Genomic DNA, 16,415 nt, shown 5'->3' on the forward strand with positions numbered 1-16,415 from the left:
CACACACACAGTGATACACAGTGACACACACACAGACACACAGTGACACACACACACAGTGACACACACACAGTGATACACAGTGACACACACACAGACACACAGTGACACACACACACAGTGACACACACACAGTGATACACAGTGACACACACACAGACACACAGTGACACACACACACAGTGACACACACACAGTGATACACAGTGACACACACACAGACACACAGTGACACACACACACAGTGACACACACACAGTGATACACAGTGACACACACACAGACACACAGTGACACACACACACAGTGACACACACACAGTGATACACAGTGACACACACACAGACACACAGTGACACACACACACAGTGACACACACACAGTGATACACAGTGACACACACACAGACACACAGTGACACACACACACAGTGACACACACACAGTGATACACAGTGACACACACACAGACACACAGTGACACACACACACAGTGACACACACACAGTGATACACAGTGACACACACACAGACACACAGTGACACACACACACAGTGACACACACACAGTGATACACAGTGACACACACACACAGACACACACAGTGACACACACACACACAGACACACACAGTGACACACACACACAGTGACACACACACAGTGATACACAGTGACACACACACACAGACACACACAGTGACACACACACACACAGACACACACAGTGACACACACACACAGTGACACACACACAGTGATACACAGTGACACACACACACAGACACACACAGTGACACACACACAGTGACACACACACAGTGATACACAGTGACACACACAGTGACACACACACACAGTGACACACACACAGTGACACACACACAGTGACACACACACAGTGACACACACAGTGACACACACAGTGACACACACAGTGACACACAGTGACACACACACAGTGACACACACAGTGACACACACAGTGACACACACAGTGACACACAGTGACACACACACAGTGACACACACAGTGACACACACAGTGACACACACACAGTGACACACACAGTGACACACACAGTGACACACAGTGACACACACAGTGACACACACAGTGACACACACAGTGACACACACACAGTGACACACACAGTGACACACACACACAGTGACACACACACACAGTGACACACACACACAGTGACACACACAGTGACACACACAGTGACACACACACAGTGACACACACACACAGTGACACACACACAGTGACACACACAGTGACACACACAGTGACACACACAGTGACACACAGTGACACACACAGTGACACACACAGTGACACACACAGTGACACACAGTGACACACACAGTGACACACACAGTGACACACACACAGTGACACACACAGTGACACACACAGTGACACACACAGTGACACACACAGTGACACACACAGTGACACACACAGTGACACACACAGTGACACACACAGTGACACACACAGTGACACACACACACAGTGACACACACAGTGACACACACAGTGACACACACACAGTGACACACACAGTGACACACACACAGTGACACACAGTGACACACACACACAGTGACACACACAGTGACACACACACACAGTGACACACACAGTGACACACACAGTGACACACACACAGTGACACACAGTGACACACACAGTGACACACACAGTGACACACACACAGTGACACACACACACAGTGACACACACACACACAGTGACACACACAGTGACACACACACAGTGACACACACACAGTGACACACACACACAGACACACACAGTGACACACACACACAGTGACACACACACAGTGATACACAGTGACACACACACACAGACACACACAGTGACACACACACAGTGACACACACACAGTGATACACAGTGACACACACAGTGACACACACACACAGTGACACACACACACAGTGACACACACACAGTGACACACACACAGTGACACACACAGTGACACACACAGTGACACACAGTGACACACACACAGTGACACACACAGTGACACACACAGTGACACACAGTGACACACACACAGTGACACACACAGTGACACACACAGTGACACACACACAGTGACACACACAGTGACACACACAGTGACACACACAGTGACACACAGTGACACACACAGTGACACACACAGTGACACACACAGTGACACACACAGTGACACACACACAGTGACACACACAGTGACACACACACACAGTGACACACACACACAGTGACACACACACACAGTGACACACACAGTGACACACACACAGTGACACACACACACAGTGACACACACACAGTGACACACACAGTGACACACACAGTGACACACACAGTGACACACACAGTGACACACACAGTGACACACAGTGACACACACAGTGACACACACAGTGACACACACACAGTGACACACACAGTGACACACACAGTGACACACACAGTGACACACACAGTGACACACACAGTGACACACACAGTGACACACACAGTGACACACACAGTGACACACACAGTGACACACACACACAGTGACACACACAGTGACACACACAGTGACACACACACAGTGACACACACAGTGACACACACACAGTGACACACAGTGACACACACACACAGTGACACACACAGTGACACACACACACAGTGACACACACAGTGACACACACAGTGACACACACACAGTGACACACAGTGACACACACAGTGACACACACAGTGACACACACACAGTGACACACACACACAGTGACACACACACACACAGTGACACACACAGTGACACACACACAGTGACACACACACAGTGACACACACACAGTGACACACACAGTGACACACACAGTGACACACACAGTGACACACAGTGACACACACACAGTGACACACACAGTGACACACACAGTGACACACACAGTGACACACAGTGACACACACACAGTGACACACACAGTGACACACACAGTGACACACACACAGTGACACACACAGTGACACACACAGTGACACACACAGTGACACACAGTGACACACACAGTGACACACACAGTGACACACACAGTGACACACACACACAGTGACACACACACACAGTGACACACACACACAGTGACACACACACACAGTGACACACACAGTGACACACACACAGTGACACACACACACAGTGACACACACACAGTGACACACACAGTGACACACACAGTGACACACACAGTGACACACAGTGACACACACAGTGACACACACAGTGACACACACAGTGACACACACAGTGACACACAGTGACACACACAGTGACACACACAGTGACACACACACAGTGACACACACAGTGACACACACAGTGACACACAGTGACACACACAGTGACACACACAGTGACACACACAGTGACACACACAGTGACACACACAGTGACACACACAGTGACACACACAGTGACACACACACACAGTGACACACACAGTGACACACACAGTGACACACACACAGTGACACACACAGTGACACACACACAGTGACACACAGTGACACACACACACAGTGACACACACAGTGACACACACACACAGTGACACACACAGTGACACACACAGTGACACACACACAGTGACACACAGTGACACACACAGTGACACACACAGTGACACACACAGTGACACACACACACAGTGACACACACACAGTGACACACACAGTGACACACACAGTGACACACACACAGTGACACACACAGTGACACACACAGTGACACACACAGTGACACACACACACACAGTGACACACACACACAGTGACACACACACAGTGACACACACAGTGACACACACACAGTGACACACACACACAGTGACACACACACACAGTGACACACACACACACAGTGACACACACACACAGTGACACACACAGTGACACACACAGTGATACACAGTGACACAGACACAGTGACACACACACAGTGACACACACAGTGACACACACACACAGTGACACACAGTGACACACACAGTGACACACACAGTGACACACACAGTGACACACACACACAGTGACACACACACAGTGACACACACAGTGACACACACAGTGACACACACACAGTGACACACACAGTGACACACACAGTGACACACACAGTGACACACACACACAGTGACACACACACACACACACAGTGACACACACACAGTGACACACACACACAGTGACACACACAGTGACACACACACAGTGACACACACACACAGTGACACACACAGTGACACACACACAGTGACACACACACACAGTGACACACACAGTGACACACACACAGTGACACACACACACAGTGACACACACAGTGACACACACACAGTGACACACACACACAGTGACACACACAGTGACACACACACAGTGACACACAGTGACACACACAGTGACACACACAGTGACACACACACAGTGACACACACAGTGACACACACAGTGACACACACACAGTGACACACACAGTGACACACACACACACAGTGACACACACAGTGACACACACAGTGACACACACACACAGTGACACACACAGTGACACACACACAGTGACACACACAGTGACACACACACAGTGACACACACAGTGACACACACACAGTGACACACACAGTGACACACACAGTGACACACACACAGTGACACACACAGTGACACACACAGTGACACACACACAGTGACACACACAGTGACACACACAGTGACACACACAGTGACACACACAGTGACACACACACAGTGACACACACAGTGACACACACAGTGACACACACACACAGTGACACACACACAGTGACACACACAGTGACACACACAGTGACACACACACAGTGACACACACAGTGACACACACACAGTGACACACACAGTGACACACACACAGTGACACACAGTGACACACACAGTGACACACACAGTGACACACACAGTGACACACACACACAGTGACACACACACAGTGACACACACAGTGACACACACAGTGACACACACACAGTGACACACACAGTGACACACACAGTGACACACACAGTGACACACACACACAGTGACACACACACACACACACAGTGACACACACACAGTGACACACACACACAGTGACACACACAGTGACACACACACAGTGACACACACACACAGTGACACACACAGTGACACACACACAGTGACACACACACACAGTGACACACACAGTGACACACACACAGTGACACACACACACAGTGACACACACAGTGACACACACACAGTGACACACACACACAGTGACACACACAGTGACACACACACAGTGACACACAGTGACACACACAGTGACACACACAGTGACACACACACAGTGACACACACAGTGACACACACAGTGACACACACACAGTGACACACACAGTGACACACACACACACAGTGACACACACAGTGACACACACAGTGACACACACACACAGTGACACACACAGTGACACACACACAGTGACACACACAGTGACACACACACAGTGACACACACAGTGACACACACACAGTGACACACACAGTGACACACACAGTGACACACACACAGTGACACACACAGTGACACACACAGTGACACACACACAGTGACACACACAGTGACACACACAGTGACACACACAGTGACACACACAGTGACACACACACAGTGACACACACAGTGACACACACAGTGACACACACACACAGTGACACACACACAGTGACACACACAGTGACACACACAGTGACACACACACAGTGACACACACAGTGACACACACACAGTGACACACACAGTGACACACACAGTGACACACACACACAGTGACACACACAGTGACACACACACAGTGACACACACAGTGACACACACACAGTGACACACACAGTGACACACACACAGTGACACACACAGTGACACACACAGTGACACACACACAGTGACACACACAGTGACACACACAGTGACACACACACAGTGACACACACAGTGACACACACAGTGACACACACAGTGACACACACAGTGACACACACACAGTGACACACACAGTGACACACACAGTGACACACACACACAGTGACACACACACAGTGACACACACACAGTGACACACACACAGTGACACACACAGTGACACACACACAGTGACACACACAGTGACACACACACAGTGACACACACACACAGTGACACACACACAGTGACACACACAGTGACACACACAGTGACACACACAGTGACACACACACACAGTGACACACAGTGACACACAGTGACACACACAGTGACACACACAGTGACACACAGTGACACACACAGTGACACACACACACAGTGACACACACACAGAGACACACACACACACAGTGATACACACAGTGACACACACACACAGTGACACACACAGTGACACACACACACAGTGACACACACAGTGACACACACAGTGACACACACACAGTGACACACACACACACAGTGACACACACAGTGACACACACACACAGTGACACACACAGTGACACACACAGTGACACACACAGTGACACACACAGTGACACACACACACAGTGACACACACAGTGACACACACACAGTGACACACACAGTGACACACACACAGTGACACACACACACAATAACACACACACACACAGCCACACACAATAACACACAATTTCACACACACACACAATAACACACACACAATAACACACAATAACACACAATAACACACACACAATAACACACACACACAATAACACACACACACAATAACACACAATAACACACAATAACACACACACAGTAACACACACAGTAACACAAACAGCCACACACACACAATAACACACACACACAATAACACACACACACAATAACACACACACAATAACACACACACAATAACACCCACACACAGCCACACACACAATAACACACACACAATAACACACACAATAACACACACACACAATAACACACACAATAACACACATACACACAATAACACACACAGTAACCCACACAATAACACACACACAATAACACACACACAATAACACACACACACATAATAACACACACACAATAACACCCACACACACAGCCACACACAGTGACACACACACAATCACACACACAAACTCACGACTGACGCTCATCATGAGCTGTGCCTCAGCCACTTCTCCCGTGGACGCCGATCTCGCTATGCAGCGGTAGATCCCCGAGTCAGAGTGACGTGCCCCGTACAGCAGTAGCGACAGTCTGGCTGGGCTTGAGGAGCCCTGAAGCTGGATCCTGGGCGAGGCGTCCAGGCGCTGTCCCGATGGGCCGTTCCACGAGAGGGACACGTCCGGAGGACTGCCTCGGACTGTAGGGGGGTTAGTCAGGCAGGCAGTTAGTCAGGCAGTCAGTTAGTTAGTCAGTTAGTTAGTTAGTTACTCAGTCAGTCACTCAGTCACTCAGTTACTCAGTCAGTTAGTCAGTGAGTCCACGAAAGGGACACGTCCGGAGGACTGCCTCGGACTGTAGGGGGGTCAGGCAGGCAGGCAGGCAGTTAGTTAGTCAGTCACTCAGTCAGTCACTCAGTCACTCAGTCAGTCACTCAGTCACTCAGTTACTCAGTCAGTCACTCAGTCCACGAGAGGGACACGTCCGGAGGACTGGCTCGCACTGTAGGGGGGTCAGGCAGGCAGGCAGGCAGTTAGTTAGTCAGTCAGTCAGGCAGGCAGTCAGTCAGTTAGTTAGTTAGTTAGTCAGTCAGTGACTCACTCACTCACTCAGTTACTCACTCACTCAGTCAGTTACTCATTCAGTCAATCACTCACTCACTCACTCAGTCAATCAGTCAGTCAGTCAGTCACTCAGTCACTCAGTCACTCAGTCAGTCACTCAGTCAGTTACTCAGTCACTCAGTCACTCAGTCAGTTACTCAGTCAGTCAGTCACTCAGTCCACGAGAGGGACACGTCCGGAGGACTGGCTCGGACTGTAGGGGGGTCAGGCAGGCAGTCAGTTAGTTAGTCAGTCAGTTATTCAGTCAGTTAGTTACTCAGTCAGTCAGTCAGCTACTCATTCAGTCAGTCACTCACTCACTCACTCAGTCACTCAGTCAGTCAGTCACTCAGTAAATCAGTTACTCAGTCAGTCAGTCAGTTAGTCAGTCACTCAGTCAGTCAGTTACTCAGTCAGTTACTCATTCAGTCACTCACTCACTCACCCACCCACTCACTAACCCACCCACTCACGCACTCACTCACCCACTCACCCACCCACTCACTCACCCACCCATCCACCCACTCACTCACCCTCCCACCCACCCACCCACTCACTCACTCACCCACCCACTCACCCACTCACTCACCCACTCACTCACTCACCCACCCACCCACTCACCCACTCACTCACTCACTCACCCACCCACTCACTCACTCACCCACTCACCCACCCACTCACTCACCCACCCATCCACCCACTCACTCACCCTCCCACCCACCCACTCACTCACTCACCCACCCACTCACTCACTAACTCACCCACTCACCCACTCACTCACCCACTTACCCACTCACTCACCCACCCACTCACTCACCCACTCACCCACTCACCCACTCACTCACCCACTCACTCACTCACTCACCCACTCACTCACTCACTCACCCACTCACCCACTCACTCACTCACTCACCCACTCACCCACCCACCCACTTACTCACTCACCCACCCATTCACCCACTCACTCACCCACCCACTCACCCACTCACCCACTCACTCACTCACTAACCCACCCACCCACCCACTCACTCACCCACTCACCCACTCACCCACTCACCCACTTACTCACTCACCCACCCATTCACCCACTCACTCACTCACTCACCCACTCACCCACCCACTCAACCACCCACCCACCCACTCACTCACCCACTCACCCACTCACCCACTCACCCACTTACTCACTCACCCACCCATTCACCCACTCACTCACCCACCCACTTACCCACCCACTCACTCACTCACTAACCCACCCACCCACCCACTCACCCACTCACTCACCCACTCACCCACCCACTCACTCACCCACCCACTCACTCACTCACCCACCCACTCACTCACCCACTCACTCACTCACTCACCCACTCACCCACTCACTCACTCACTCACCCACTCACCCACTCACTAACCCACTCACCCACTCACTCACCCACTCACTCACTCACCCACTCACTCACCCACTCACTCACTCACCCACTCACTCACCCACTTACCCACCCACCCACTCACTCACCCACTCACTCACCCACTTACCCACTCACTCACCCACTCACCCACCCACTCACTCACTCACTCATCCACTCACCCACTCACCCACCCAATCACTCACTCACCCACTCACCCACTCATCCACCCACACACTCACCCACTCACCCACTCACTCACTCACTCACCCACTCACCCACTCACCCACCCACCCACTCACTCACCCACTCACCCACTCACTCACCCACTCACCCACTCACTCACCCACTCACTCACCCACCCACCCACCCACCCACCCACCCACTCACCCACCCACCCACTCACTCACCCACTCACTCACCCACCCACTCACCCACCCACTCAACCACCCACCCACCCACTCACTCACCCACTCACCCACTCACCCACTCACCCACTCACCCACTTACTCACTCACCCACCCATTCACCCACTCACTCACCCACCCACTTACCCACCCACCCACTCACTCACTCACTAACCCACCCACCCACCCACTCACCCACTCACTCACCCACTCACCCACTCACTCACTCACCCACTCACCCACCCACCCACTCACTCACTCACCCACTCACCCACTCACTCACCCACCCACTCACCCACCCATCCACTCACTCACCCACTCACCCACCCACCCACCCACTCACTCACCCACCCACTCACCCACTCACTCACTCACTCACCCACTCACCCACTCACCCACTCACTCACTCACTCACCCACTCACTCACTCACCCACTCACTCACCCACTCACTCACTCACCCACCCACCCACCCACTCACTCACCCACTCACTCACCCACTCACCCACTCACTCACTCACTCACCCACTCACCCACTCACTCACCCACCCACTCACCCACCCATCCACTCACTCACCCACTCACCCACCCACCCACTCACTCACCCACCCACTCACCCACTCACTCACTCACTCACCCACTCACTCACTCACCCACTCACCCACTCACCCACTCACTCACTCACCCACTCACTCACCCACTCACTCACTCACCCACTCACTCACCCACTCACTCACTCACTCACCCACTCACTCACTCACTCACCCACTCACTCACCCACTCACTCACTCACTCACCCACTCACCCACTCACTCACCCACTCACCCACTCACTCACTCACTAACCCACCCACCCACTCACTCACCCACTCACTCACCCACTCACCCACTCACTCACTCACTCACCCACTCACTCACCCACTCACCCACTCACCCACTCACTCACTCACTCACCCACTCACCCACTCACCCACCCACTCACTCACTCACTAACCCACTAACCCACCCACTCACTCACCCACTCACCCACTCACCCACTCACTCACTCACCCACTCACTCACTCACTCACCCACCCACTCACCCACTCACCCACCCACTCACCCACCCACCCACTCACTCACCCACTCACTCACTCACCCACCCACTCACCTCTACAAGGGATGATCACGGAGTGCCCCAAGCCAACTTCCTTGGTCGGGAAGGGAATATAAACCTGCATTACCCCCACTAGCAGTGACAACATCAATAGTATCAGTAATAGTATCAGTAGTAGTATCAGTAATAGTATCAACAACAATATTGAAAGTAATAGTATCAACAACAACAACAACAGTATCAGGAATAGTATCAGTAATAGTATCAGTAGTAGTATCAGTAATAGTAGCAACAACAATAGTTTTTTTGTGAAGGTATCGGTAATAGTATCAGTAATAGTATCAGCATTTTCGTTATTAGCATCATCAGCATCTGTAAGGGTTTTATCCATTCGCCCAAACACTCAATCACCCACCCACCCACTCACCCACTCACTCACTCACCAACTCACCCACACACTAACTGACCCACCCACTCAACCACCCACTCACCCACCCACCCACTGACTCACCCACTCACTCAATCACCCACCCACCCACCCACTCACCCACCCACCCCTACGCTCACTCATTCACCTACTCACTCACTCACTCACCCAACCACTCACTCACCCACTCACTCACTCACCCACTCACTCATTCACTCACCCACTCACTCACCCACTCACTCACCCACTCACCCACCCACCCACTCACTCACTCACTCACCCACTCTCTCACTCACCCACTAACTCATTTACTCACCCACCCACCTACTCACTCACTCACCCACTCACTCACTCACCCACTCACTCACCCACTCACTCACCCACTCACCCACTCACCCACTCACTCACTCACTCACCCACTCACTCACCCACTTACTCACCCACCAACTCACTCACCAACCCACCCACTCACTCACCCACTCACTCACCCACCCACTCACTCACCCACTCACTCACCCACTCACTCACTCAACCACTCACTCACCAACTCACCCACCCACTCACTCACTCACTCACTCACCCACCCCCTCACCCACTCACTCACTCACCCACTCACTCACCCACTCACTCACCCACTCACTCACCCACTCACCCACTCACTCACTCACTCACCCACTCACTCACCCACCCACCCACCCATTCACTCACTCACTCACTCACCCACCCACTCACTCACCCACTCACTCACTCACCTACTCACTCATTCACTCACCCACTCACTCACTCACTCACCCACCCACTCACTCACTCACTCACCCACTCACTCACTCACTCACCCACTCACTCACCCACTCACTCACCCACTCACTCACTCACTCACCCACCAACTCACCCACTCACCCACCCACCCACTCACTCACTCACCCACCCACTCACCCAACCACCCACTTACTCACTCACTCACCCACTAACTCACCCACTCAACCACTCACTCACTCACCCACTCACCCACTCACTCACTTACCCACCCAATCACCCACTCACTCACCCACCCACTCACCCACTCACCCACCCACTCACCCAATCACTCACCCACTCACCCACTCACCCACCAACTCACTCACTCACCCACTAACTCACCCACTCACCCACTCACTCACCCATTCACCCACTCACTCACTCACCCACTCATCCACTCACTCACCCACCCACCCAAGCACCCACTCACTCACCCACCCCCTCACCCACTCACCTACTCACTCACTCACTCACCCACTCACTCAGTCAGTCACCCACTCACTCACTCACTCACCCACTCACTCACTCACTCAGTCACCCACTCACCCACTCACTCACCCACTCACTCACTCACCCACCCACTCACCCACTCACCCACCCACTCACTCACTCACCCACCCACTCACCCACACACTCACTCACTCAACCACTCACCCACTCACTCACCCACTCACCCACTCACCCACTCACCCACCCACTCACCCACTCACCCACTCACTCACGGACTCACTCCCTCACTCACCAAATCACTCACCCACTCACTCACTCACTCACCCACTCACTCACCCACTCACTCACTCACTCACCCACTAACCCACTCACCCACCCACTCACCCACTCACTCACCCACCCACTCACCCACTCACCCACTCACTCACCCACTCACTCACTCACTCTCTCACTCACTCACTCACCCACTCACTCACTCACCCACTCACATACTCACCCACCCACTCACCCACTCACTCACTCACCCACCCACTCACCCACTCACTCACTCACTCACCCACTCACTCACTCACTCACCCACTCACTCACTCACCCACTCACTCACTCACCCACTCACCCACTCACTCACCCACTCATTCACCCACTCACTCACCCACCCACTCACCCACTCACTCACTCACTCACCCACTCACTCACTCACTCACCCACTCACTCACCGACTCACTCACTCACCCACTCACTCACCCACTCACTCACCCACCCACCCACTCACTCAACCACCCACTCACCCACTAACTCACTCACTCAACGACTCACCCACTCACTCACCCACTCACTCACCCACTCACTCACCCACTCACTCACTCACCTACTCACCCACTCACGCAGCCACTCACCCACTGACCCACCCACTCACTCACTCACCCACTCACTCACCCACTCACTCACTCACCCACCAATGCACCCACTCACTCACCCACTCACTCACCCACTCACTCACTCACCCACTCACTCACTCACCCACTCATTCACCCACTCACCCACTCACTCAGCCACTCACCCACTGACCCACCCACTCACTCACTCACCTACTCACTCACTCACCCACTCACCCACTCACTCACTCACCCACTCACTCACTCACCCACTCACTCACCCACCCACTCACTCACTCACTCACCCACTCACTCACTCACCCACCCACTCACTCACTCACTCACCCACTCACTCACTCACTCACCCACTCACTCACTCACTCACCCACTCACTCACTCACCCACTCACTCACCCACTCACTCACCCACTCACTCACCCACCCACTCACCCACTCACTCACCCACCCACTCACCCACTCACCCACTCACTCACCCACTCACTCACTCACTCTCTCACTCACTCACTCACCCACTCACTCACTCACCCACTCACATACTCACCCACCCACTCACCCACTCACTCACTCACCCACCCACTCACCCACTCACTCACTCACTCACCCACTCACTCACTCACTCACTCACCCACTCACTCACTCACCCACTCACTCACTCACCCACTCACCCACTCACTCACCCACTCATTCACCCACTCACTCACCCACCCACTCACCCACTCACTCACTCACTCACCCACTCACTCACTCACACACTCACTCACCGACTCACTCACTCACCCACTCACTCACCCACTCACTCACTCACCCACCCACCCACTCACTCACTCACCCACCCACTCACCCACTAACTCACTCACTCAACGACTCACCAACTCACTCACCCACTCACTCACCCACTCACTCACCCACTCACTCACTCACCTACTCACCCACTCACGCAGCCACTCACCCACTGACCCACCCACTCACTCACTCACCCACTCACTCACCCACTCACTCACTCACCCACCAATGCACCCACTCACTCACCCACTCACTCACCCACTCACTCACTCACCCACTCACTCACTCACCCACTCATTCACCCACTCACCCACTCACTCAGCCACTCACCCACTGACCCACCCACTCACTCACTCACCTACTCACTCACTCACCCACTCACCCACTCACTCACTCACCCACTCACTCACCCACTCACTCACCCACCCACTCACTCACTCACTCACCCACCCACTCACTCACTCACCCACCCACTCACTCACTCACTCACCCACTCACTCACTCACTCACCCATTCACTCACTCACCCACTCACTCACTCACTCACCCACTCACTCACCCACTCACCCACTCACTCACCCACCCACTCACTCACCCACTCACTCACTCACTCACCCACTCACTCACTCACCCACTCAGTCACCCACTCACCCACTCACTCACTCACCCACTCATTCACTCACCCACTCACTCACCCACTCACCCACCCACTCACCCACTCACTCACCCACTCACCCACTCACTCACCCACTCACCCAACCACCCACTCACTCACTCACCCACCCACCCACCCACTCACCCACCCACTCACCCACTCACTCACCCACCCACTCACCCACCCACTCACCCACCCATTCACTCACCCACTCACCCACTCACTCACCCACTCACCCACTCACTCACCCACTCACCCACCCACTCACTCACTCATTCACCCACCCACCCACTCACCCACTCACTCACCCACCCACCCACTCAACCACTCACTCACCCACGCACCCACTCACTCACCCACTATCTGGTTTCCCTGCTGCTATGAGCAAAAATAAGACAAAGCTCCCCCAGGTAGCCTCTAGCAGGGCTGTAGTAGCAAGTGCTGTCACACAGACACAGACAAAGCTCCCCCAGGTAGCCTCTAGAAGGGCTGTAGGGGCAAGTGCTGTTACACAGACACAGACAAAGCTACCCCAGGTAGCCTCTAGCAGGACTGTAGGGGCAAGTTCTGTCACACAGACACAGACAAAGCTACCCCAGGTAGCCTCTAGCAGGGCTGTAGGGGCAAGTGCTGTTACACAGACACAGACAAAGCTACCCCCAGGTAGCCTCTATCAGGGCTGTAGGGGCAAGTGCTGTTACACAGACACAGACAAAGCTACCCCAGGTAGCTTCTAGCTGGGCTGTAGGGTCAAGTGCTGTTACACAGACACAGACAAAGCTCCCCCAGGTAGCCTCTAGCAGGGATGTAGGGGTAAGTGTTGTTACACACACAGTCAAAGCTACCCCAGGTAGCCTCTTGCAGGGCTGTAGGGGCAAGTGCTGTTACACAGACACAGACAAAGCTACCCCAGGTAGCCTTTAGCAGGGCTGTAGGGGCAAGTGCAGTTACACAGACACAGACAAAGCTACCCCAGGTAGCCTCTAGCAGGGCTGTAGGGGCAAGTTTTGTTACACAGACACAGACAAAGCTCCCCCAGGTAGCCTCTAGCAGGGCTGTAGGGGCAAGTGCTGTCACACAGACACAGACAAAGCTACCCCAGGTAGCATCTAGCAGGGCTGTAGGGGCAAGTGCTGTCACACAGACACAGACAAAGCTCCCCCAGGTAGCCTCTAGCAGGGCTGTAGGGGCAAGTACTGTTACTCAGACACAGACAAAGCTACCCCCAGGTAGCCTCTAGCAGGGCTGTAGGGGCAAGTGCTCTCTCTCCCCAAAGCTAGCAATGTTAACAAAACGACACCACAACCGAGGGGAGGCCCAATACCGGTTCAAATAATAATAACTCACACACAGAGACCCATAGACTCACTCACAGAGACCCACAGACTCACTCACAGAGACCCATAGACTCACCACACAGAGACCCACAGACTCACCACACAGAGACTCACAGACTCACCACACAGAGACCCACAGACTCACTCACAGAGACCCATAGACTCACCACACAGAGACCCACAGACTCACTCACAGAGACCCATAGACTCACTCACAGAGACCCATAGACTCACCACACAGAGACCCATAGACTCATACACAGAGAACCACAGCCTCACTCACA

The 16,415-nt window shown here is 53.1% G+C and overlaps 1 long non-coding RNA gene across 1 annotated transcript in view; it reads right to left on the reverse strand.

The window, feature by feature from the left end:
- Window positions 1-7,499: 7,499 nt before the first annotated feature.
- Window positions 7,500-16,415, reverse strand: part of LOC142922737 (uncharacterized) — a 54,225-nt gene continuing 45,309 nt past the window's right edge. The window contains exons 3-4 of the long non-coding RNA XR_012940267.1: window positions 10,842-10,919; window positions 7,500-7,636 (exon numbers count right to left, since the gene is read on the reverse strand). This is a non-coding gene — a long non-coding RNA (uncharacterized LOC142922737). The remainder of the gene's footprint in view (window positions 7,637-10,841; window positions 10,920-16,415) is intronic.

The sequence above is a fragment of the Petromyzon marinus genome, unplaced genomic scaffold (assembly GCF_048934315.1).
Source record: "Petromyzon marinus isolate PM22_M1 ecotype Great Lakes invasive population unplaced genomic scaffold, UKy_Petmar_22M1.pri1.0 PM_Scaffold_152, whole genome shotgun sequence".
Lineage (NCBI taxonomy): Eukaryota > Metazoa > Chordata > Hyperoartia > Petromyzontiformes > Petromyzontidae > Petromyzon > Petromyzon marinus.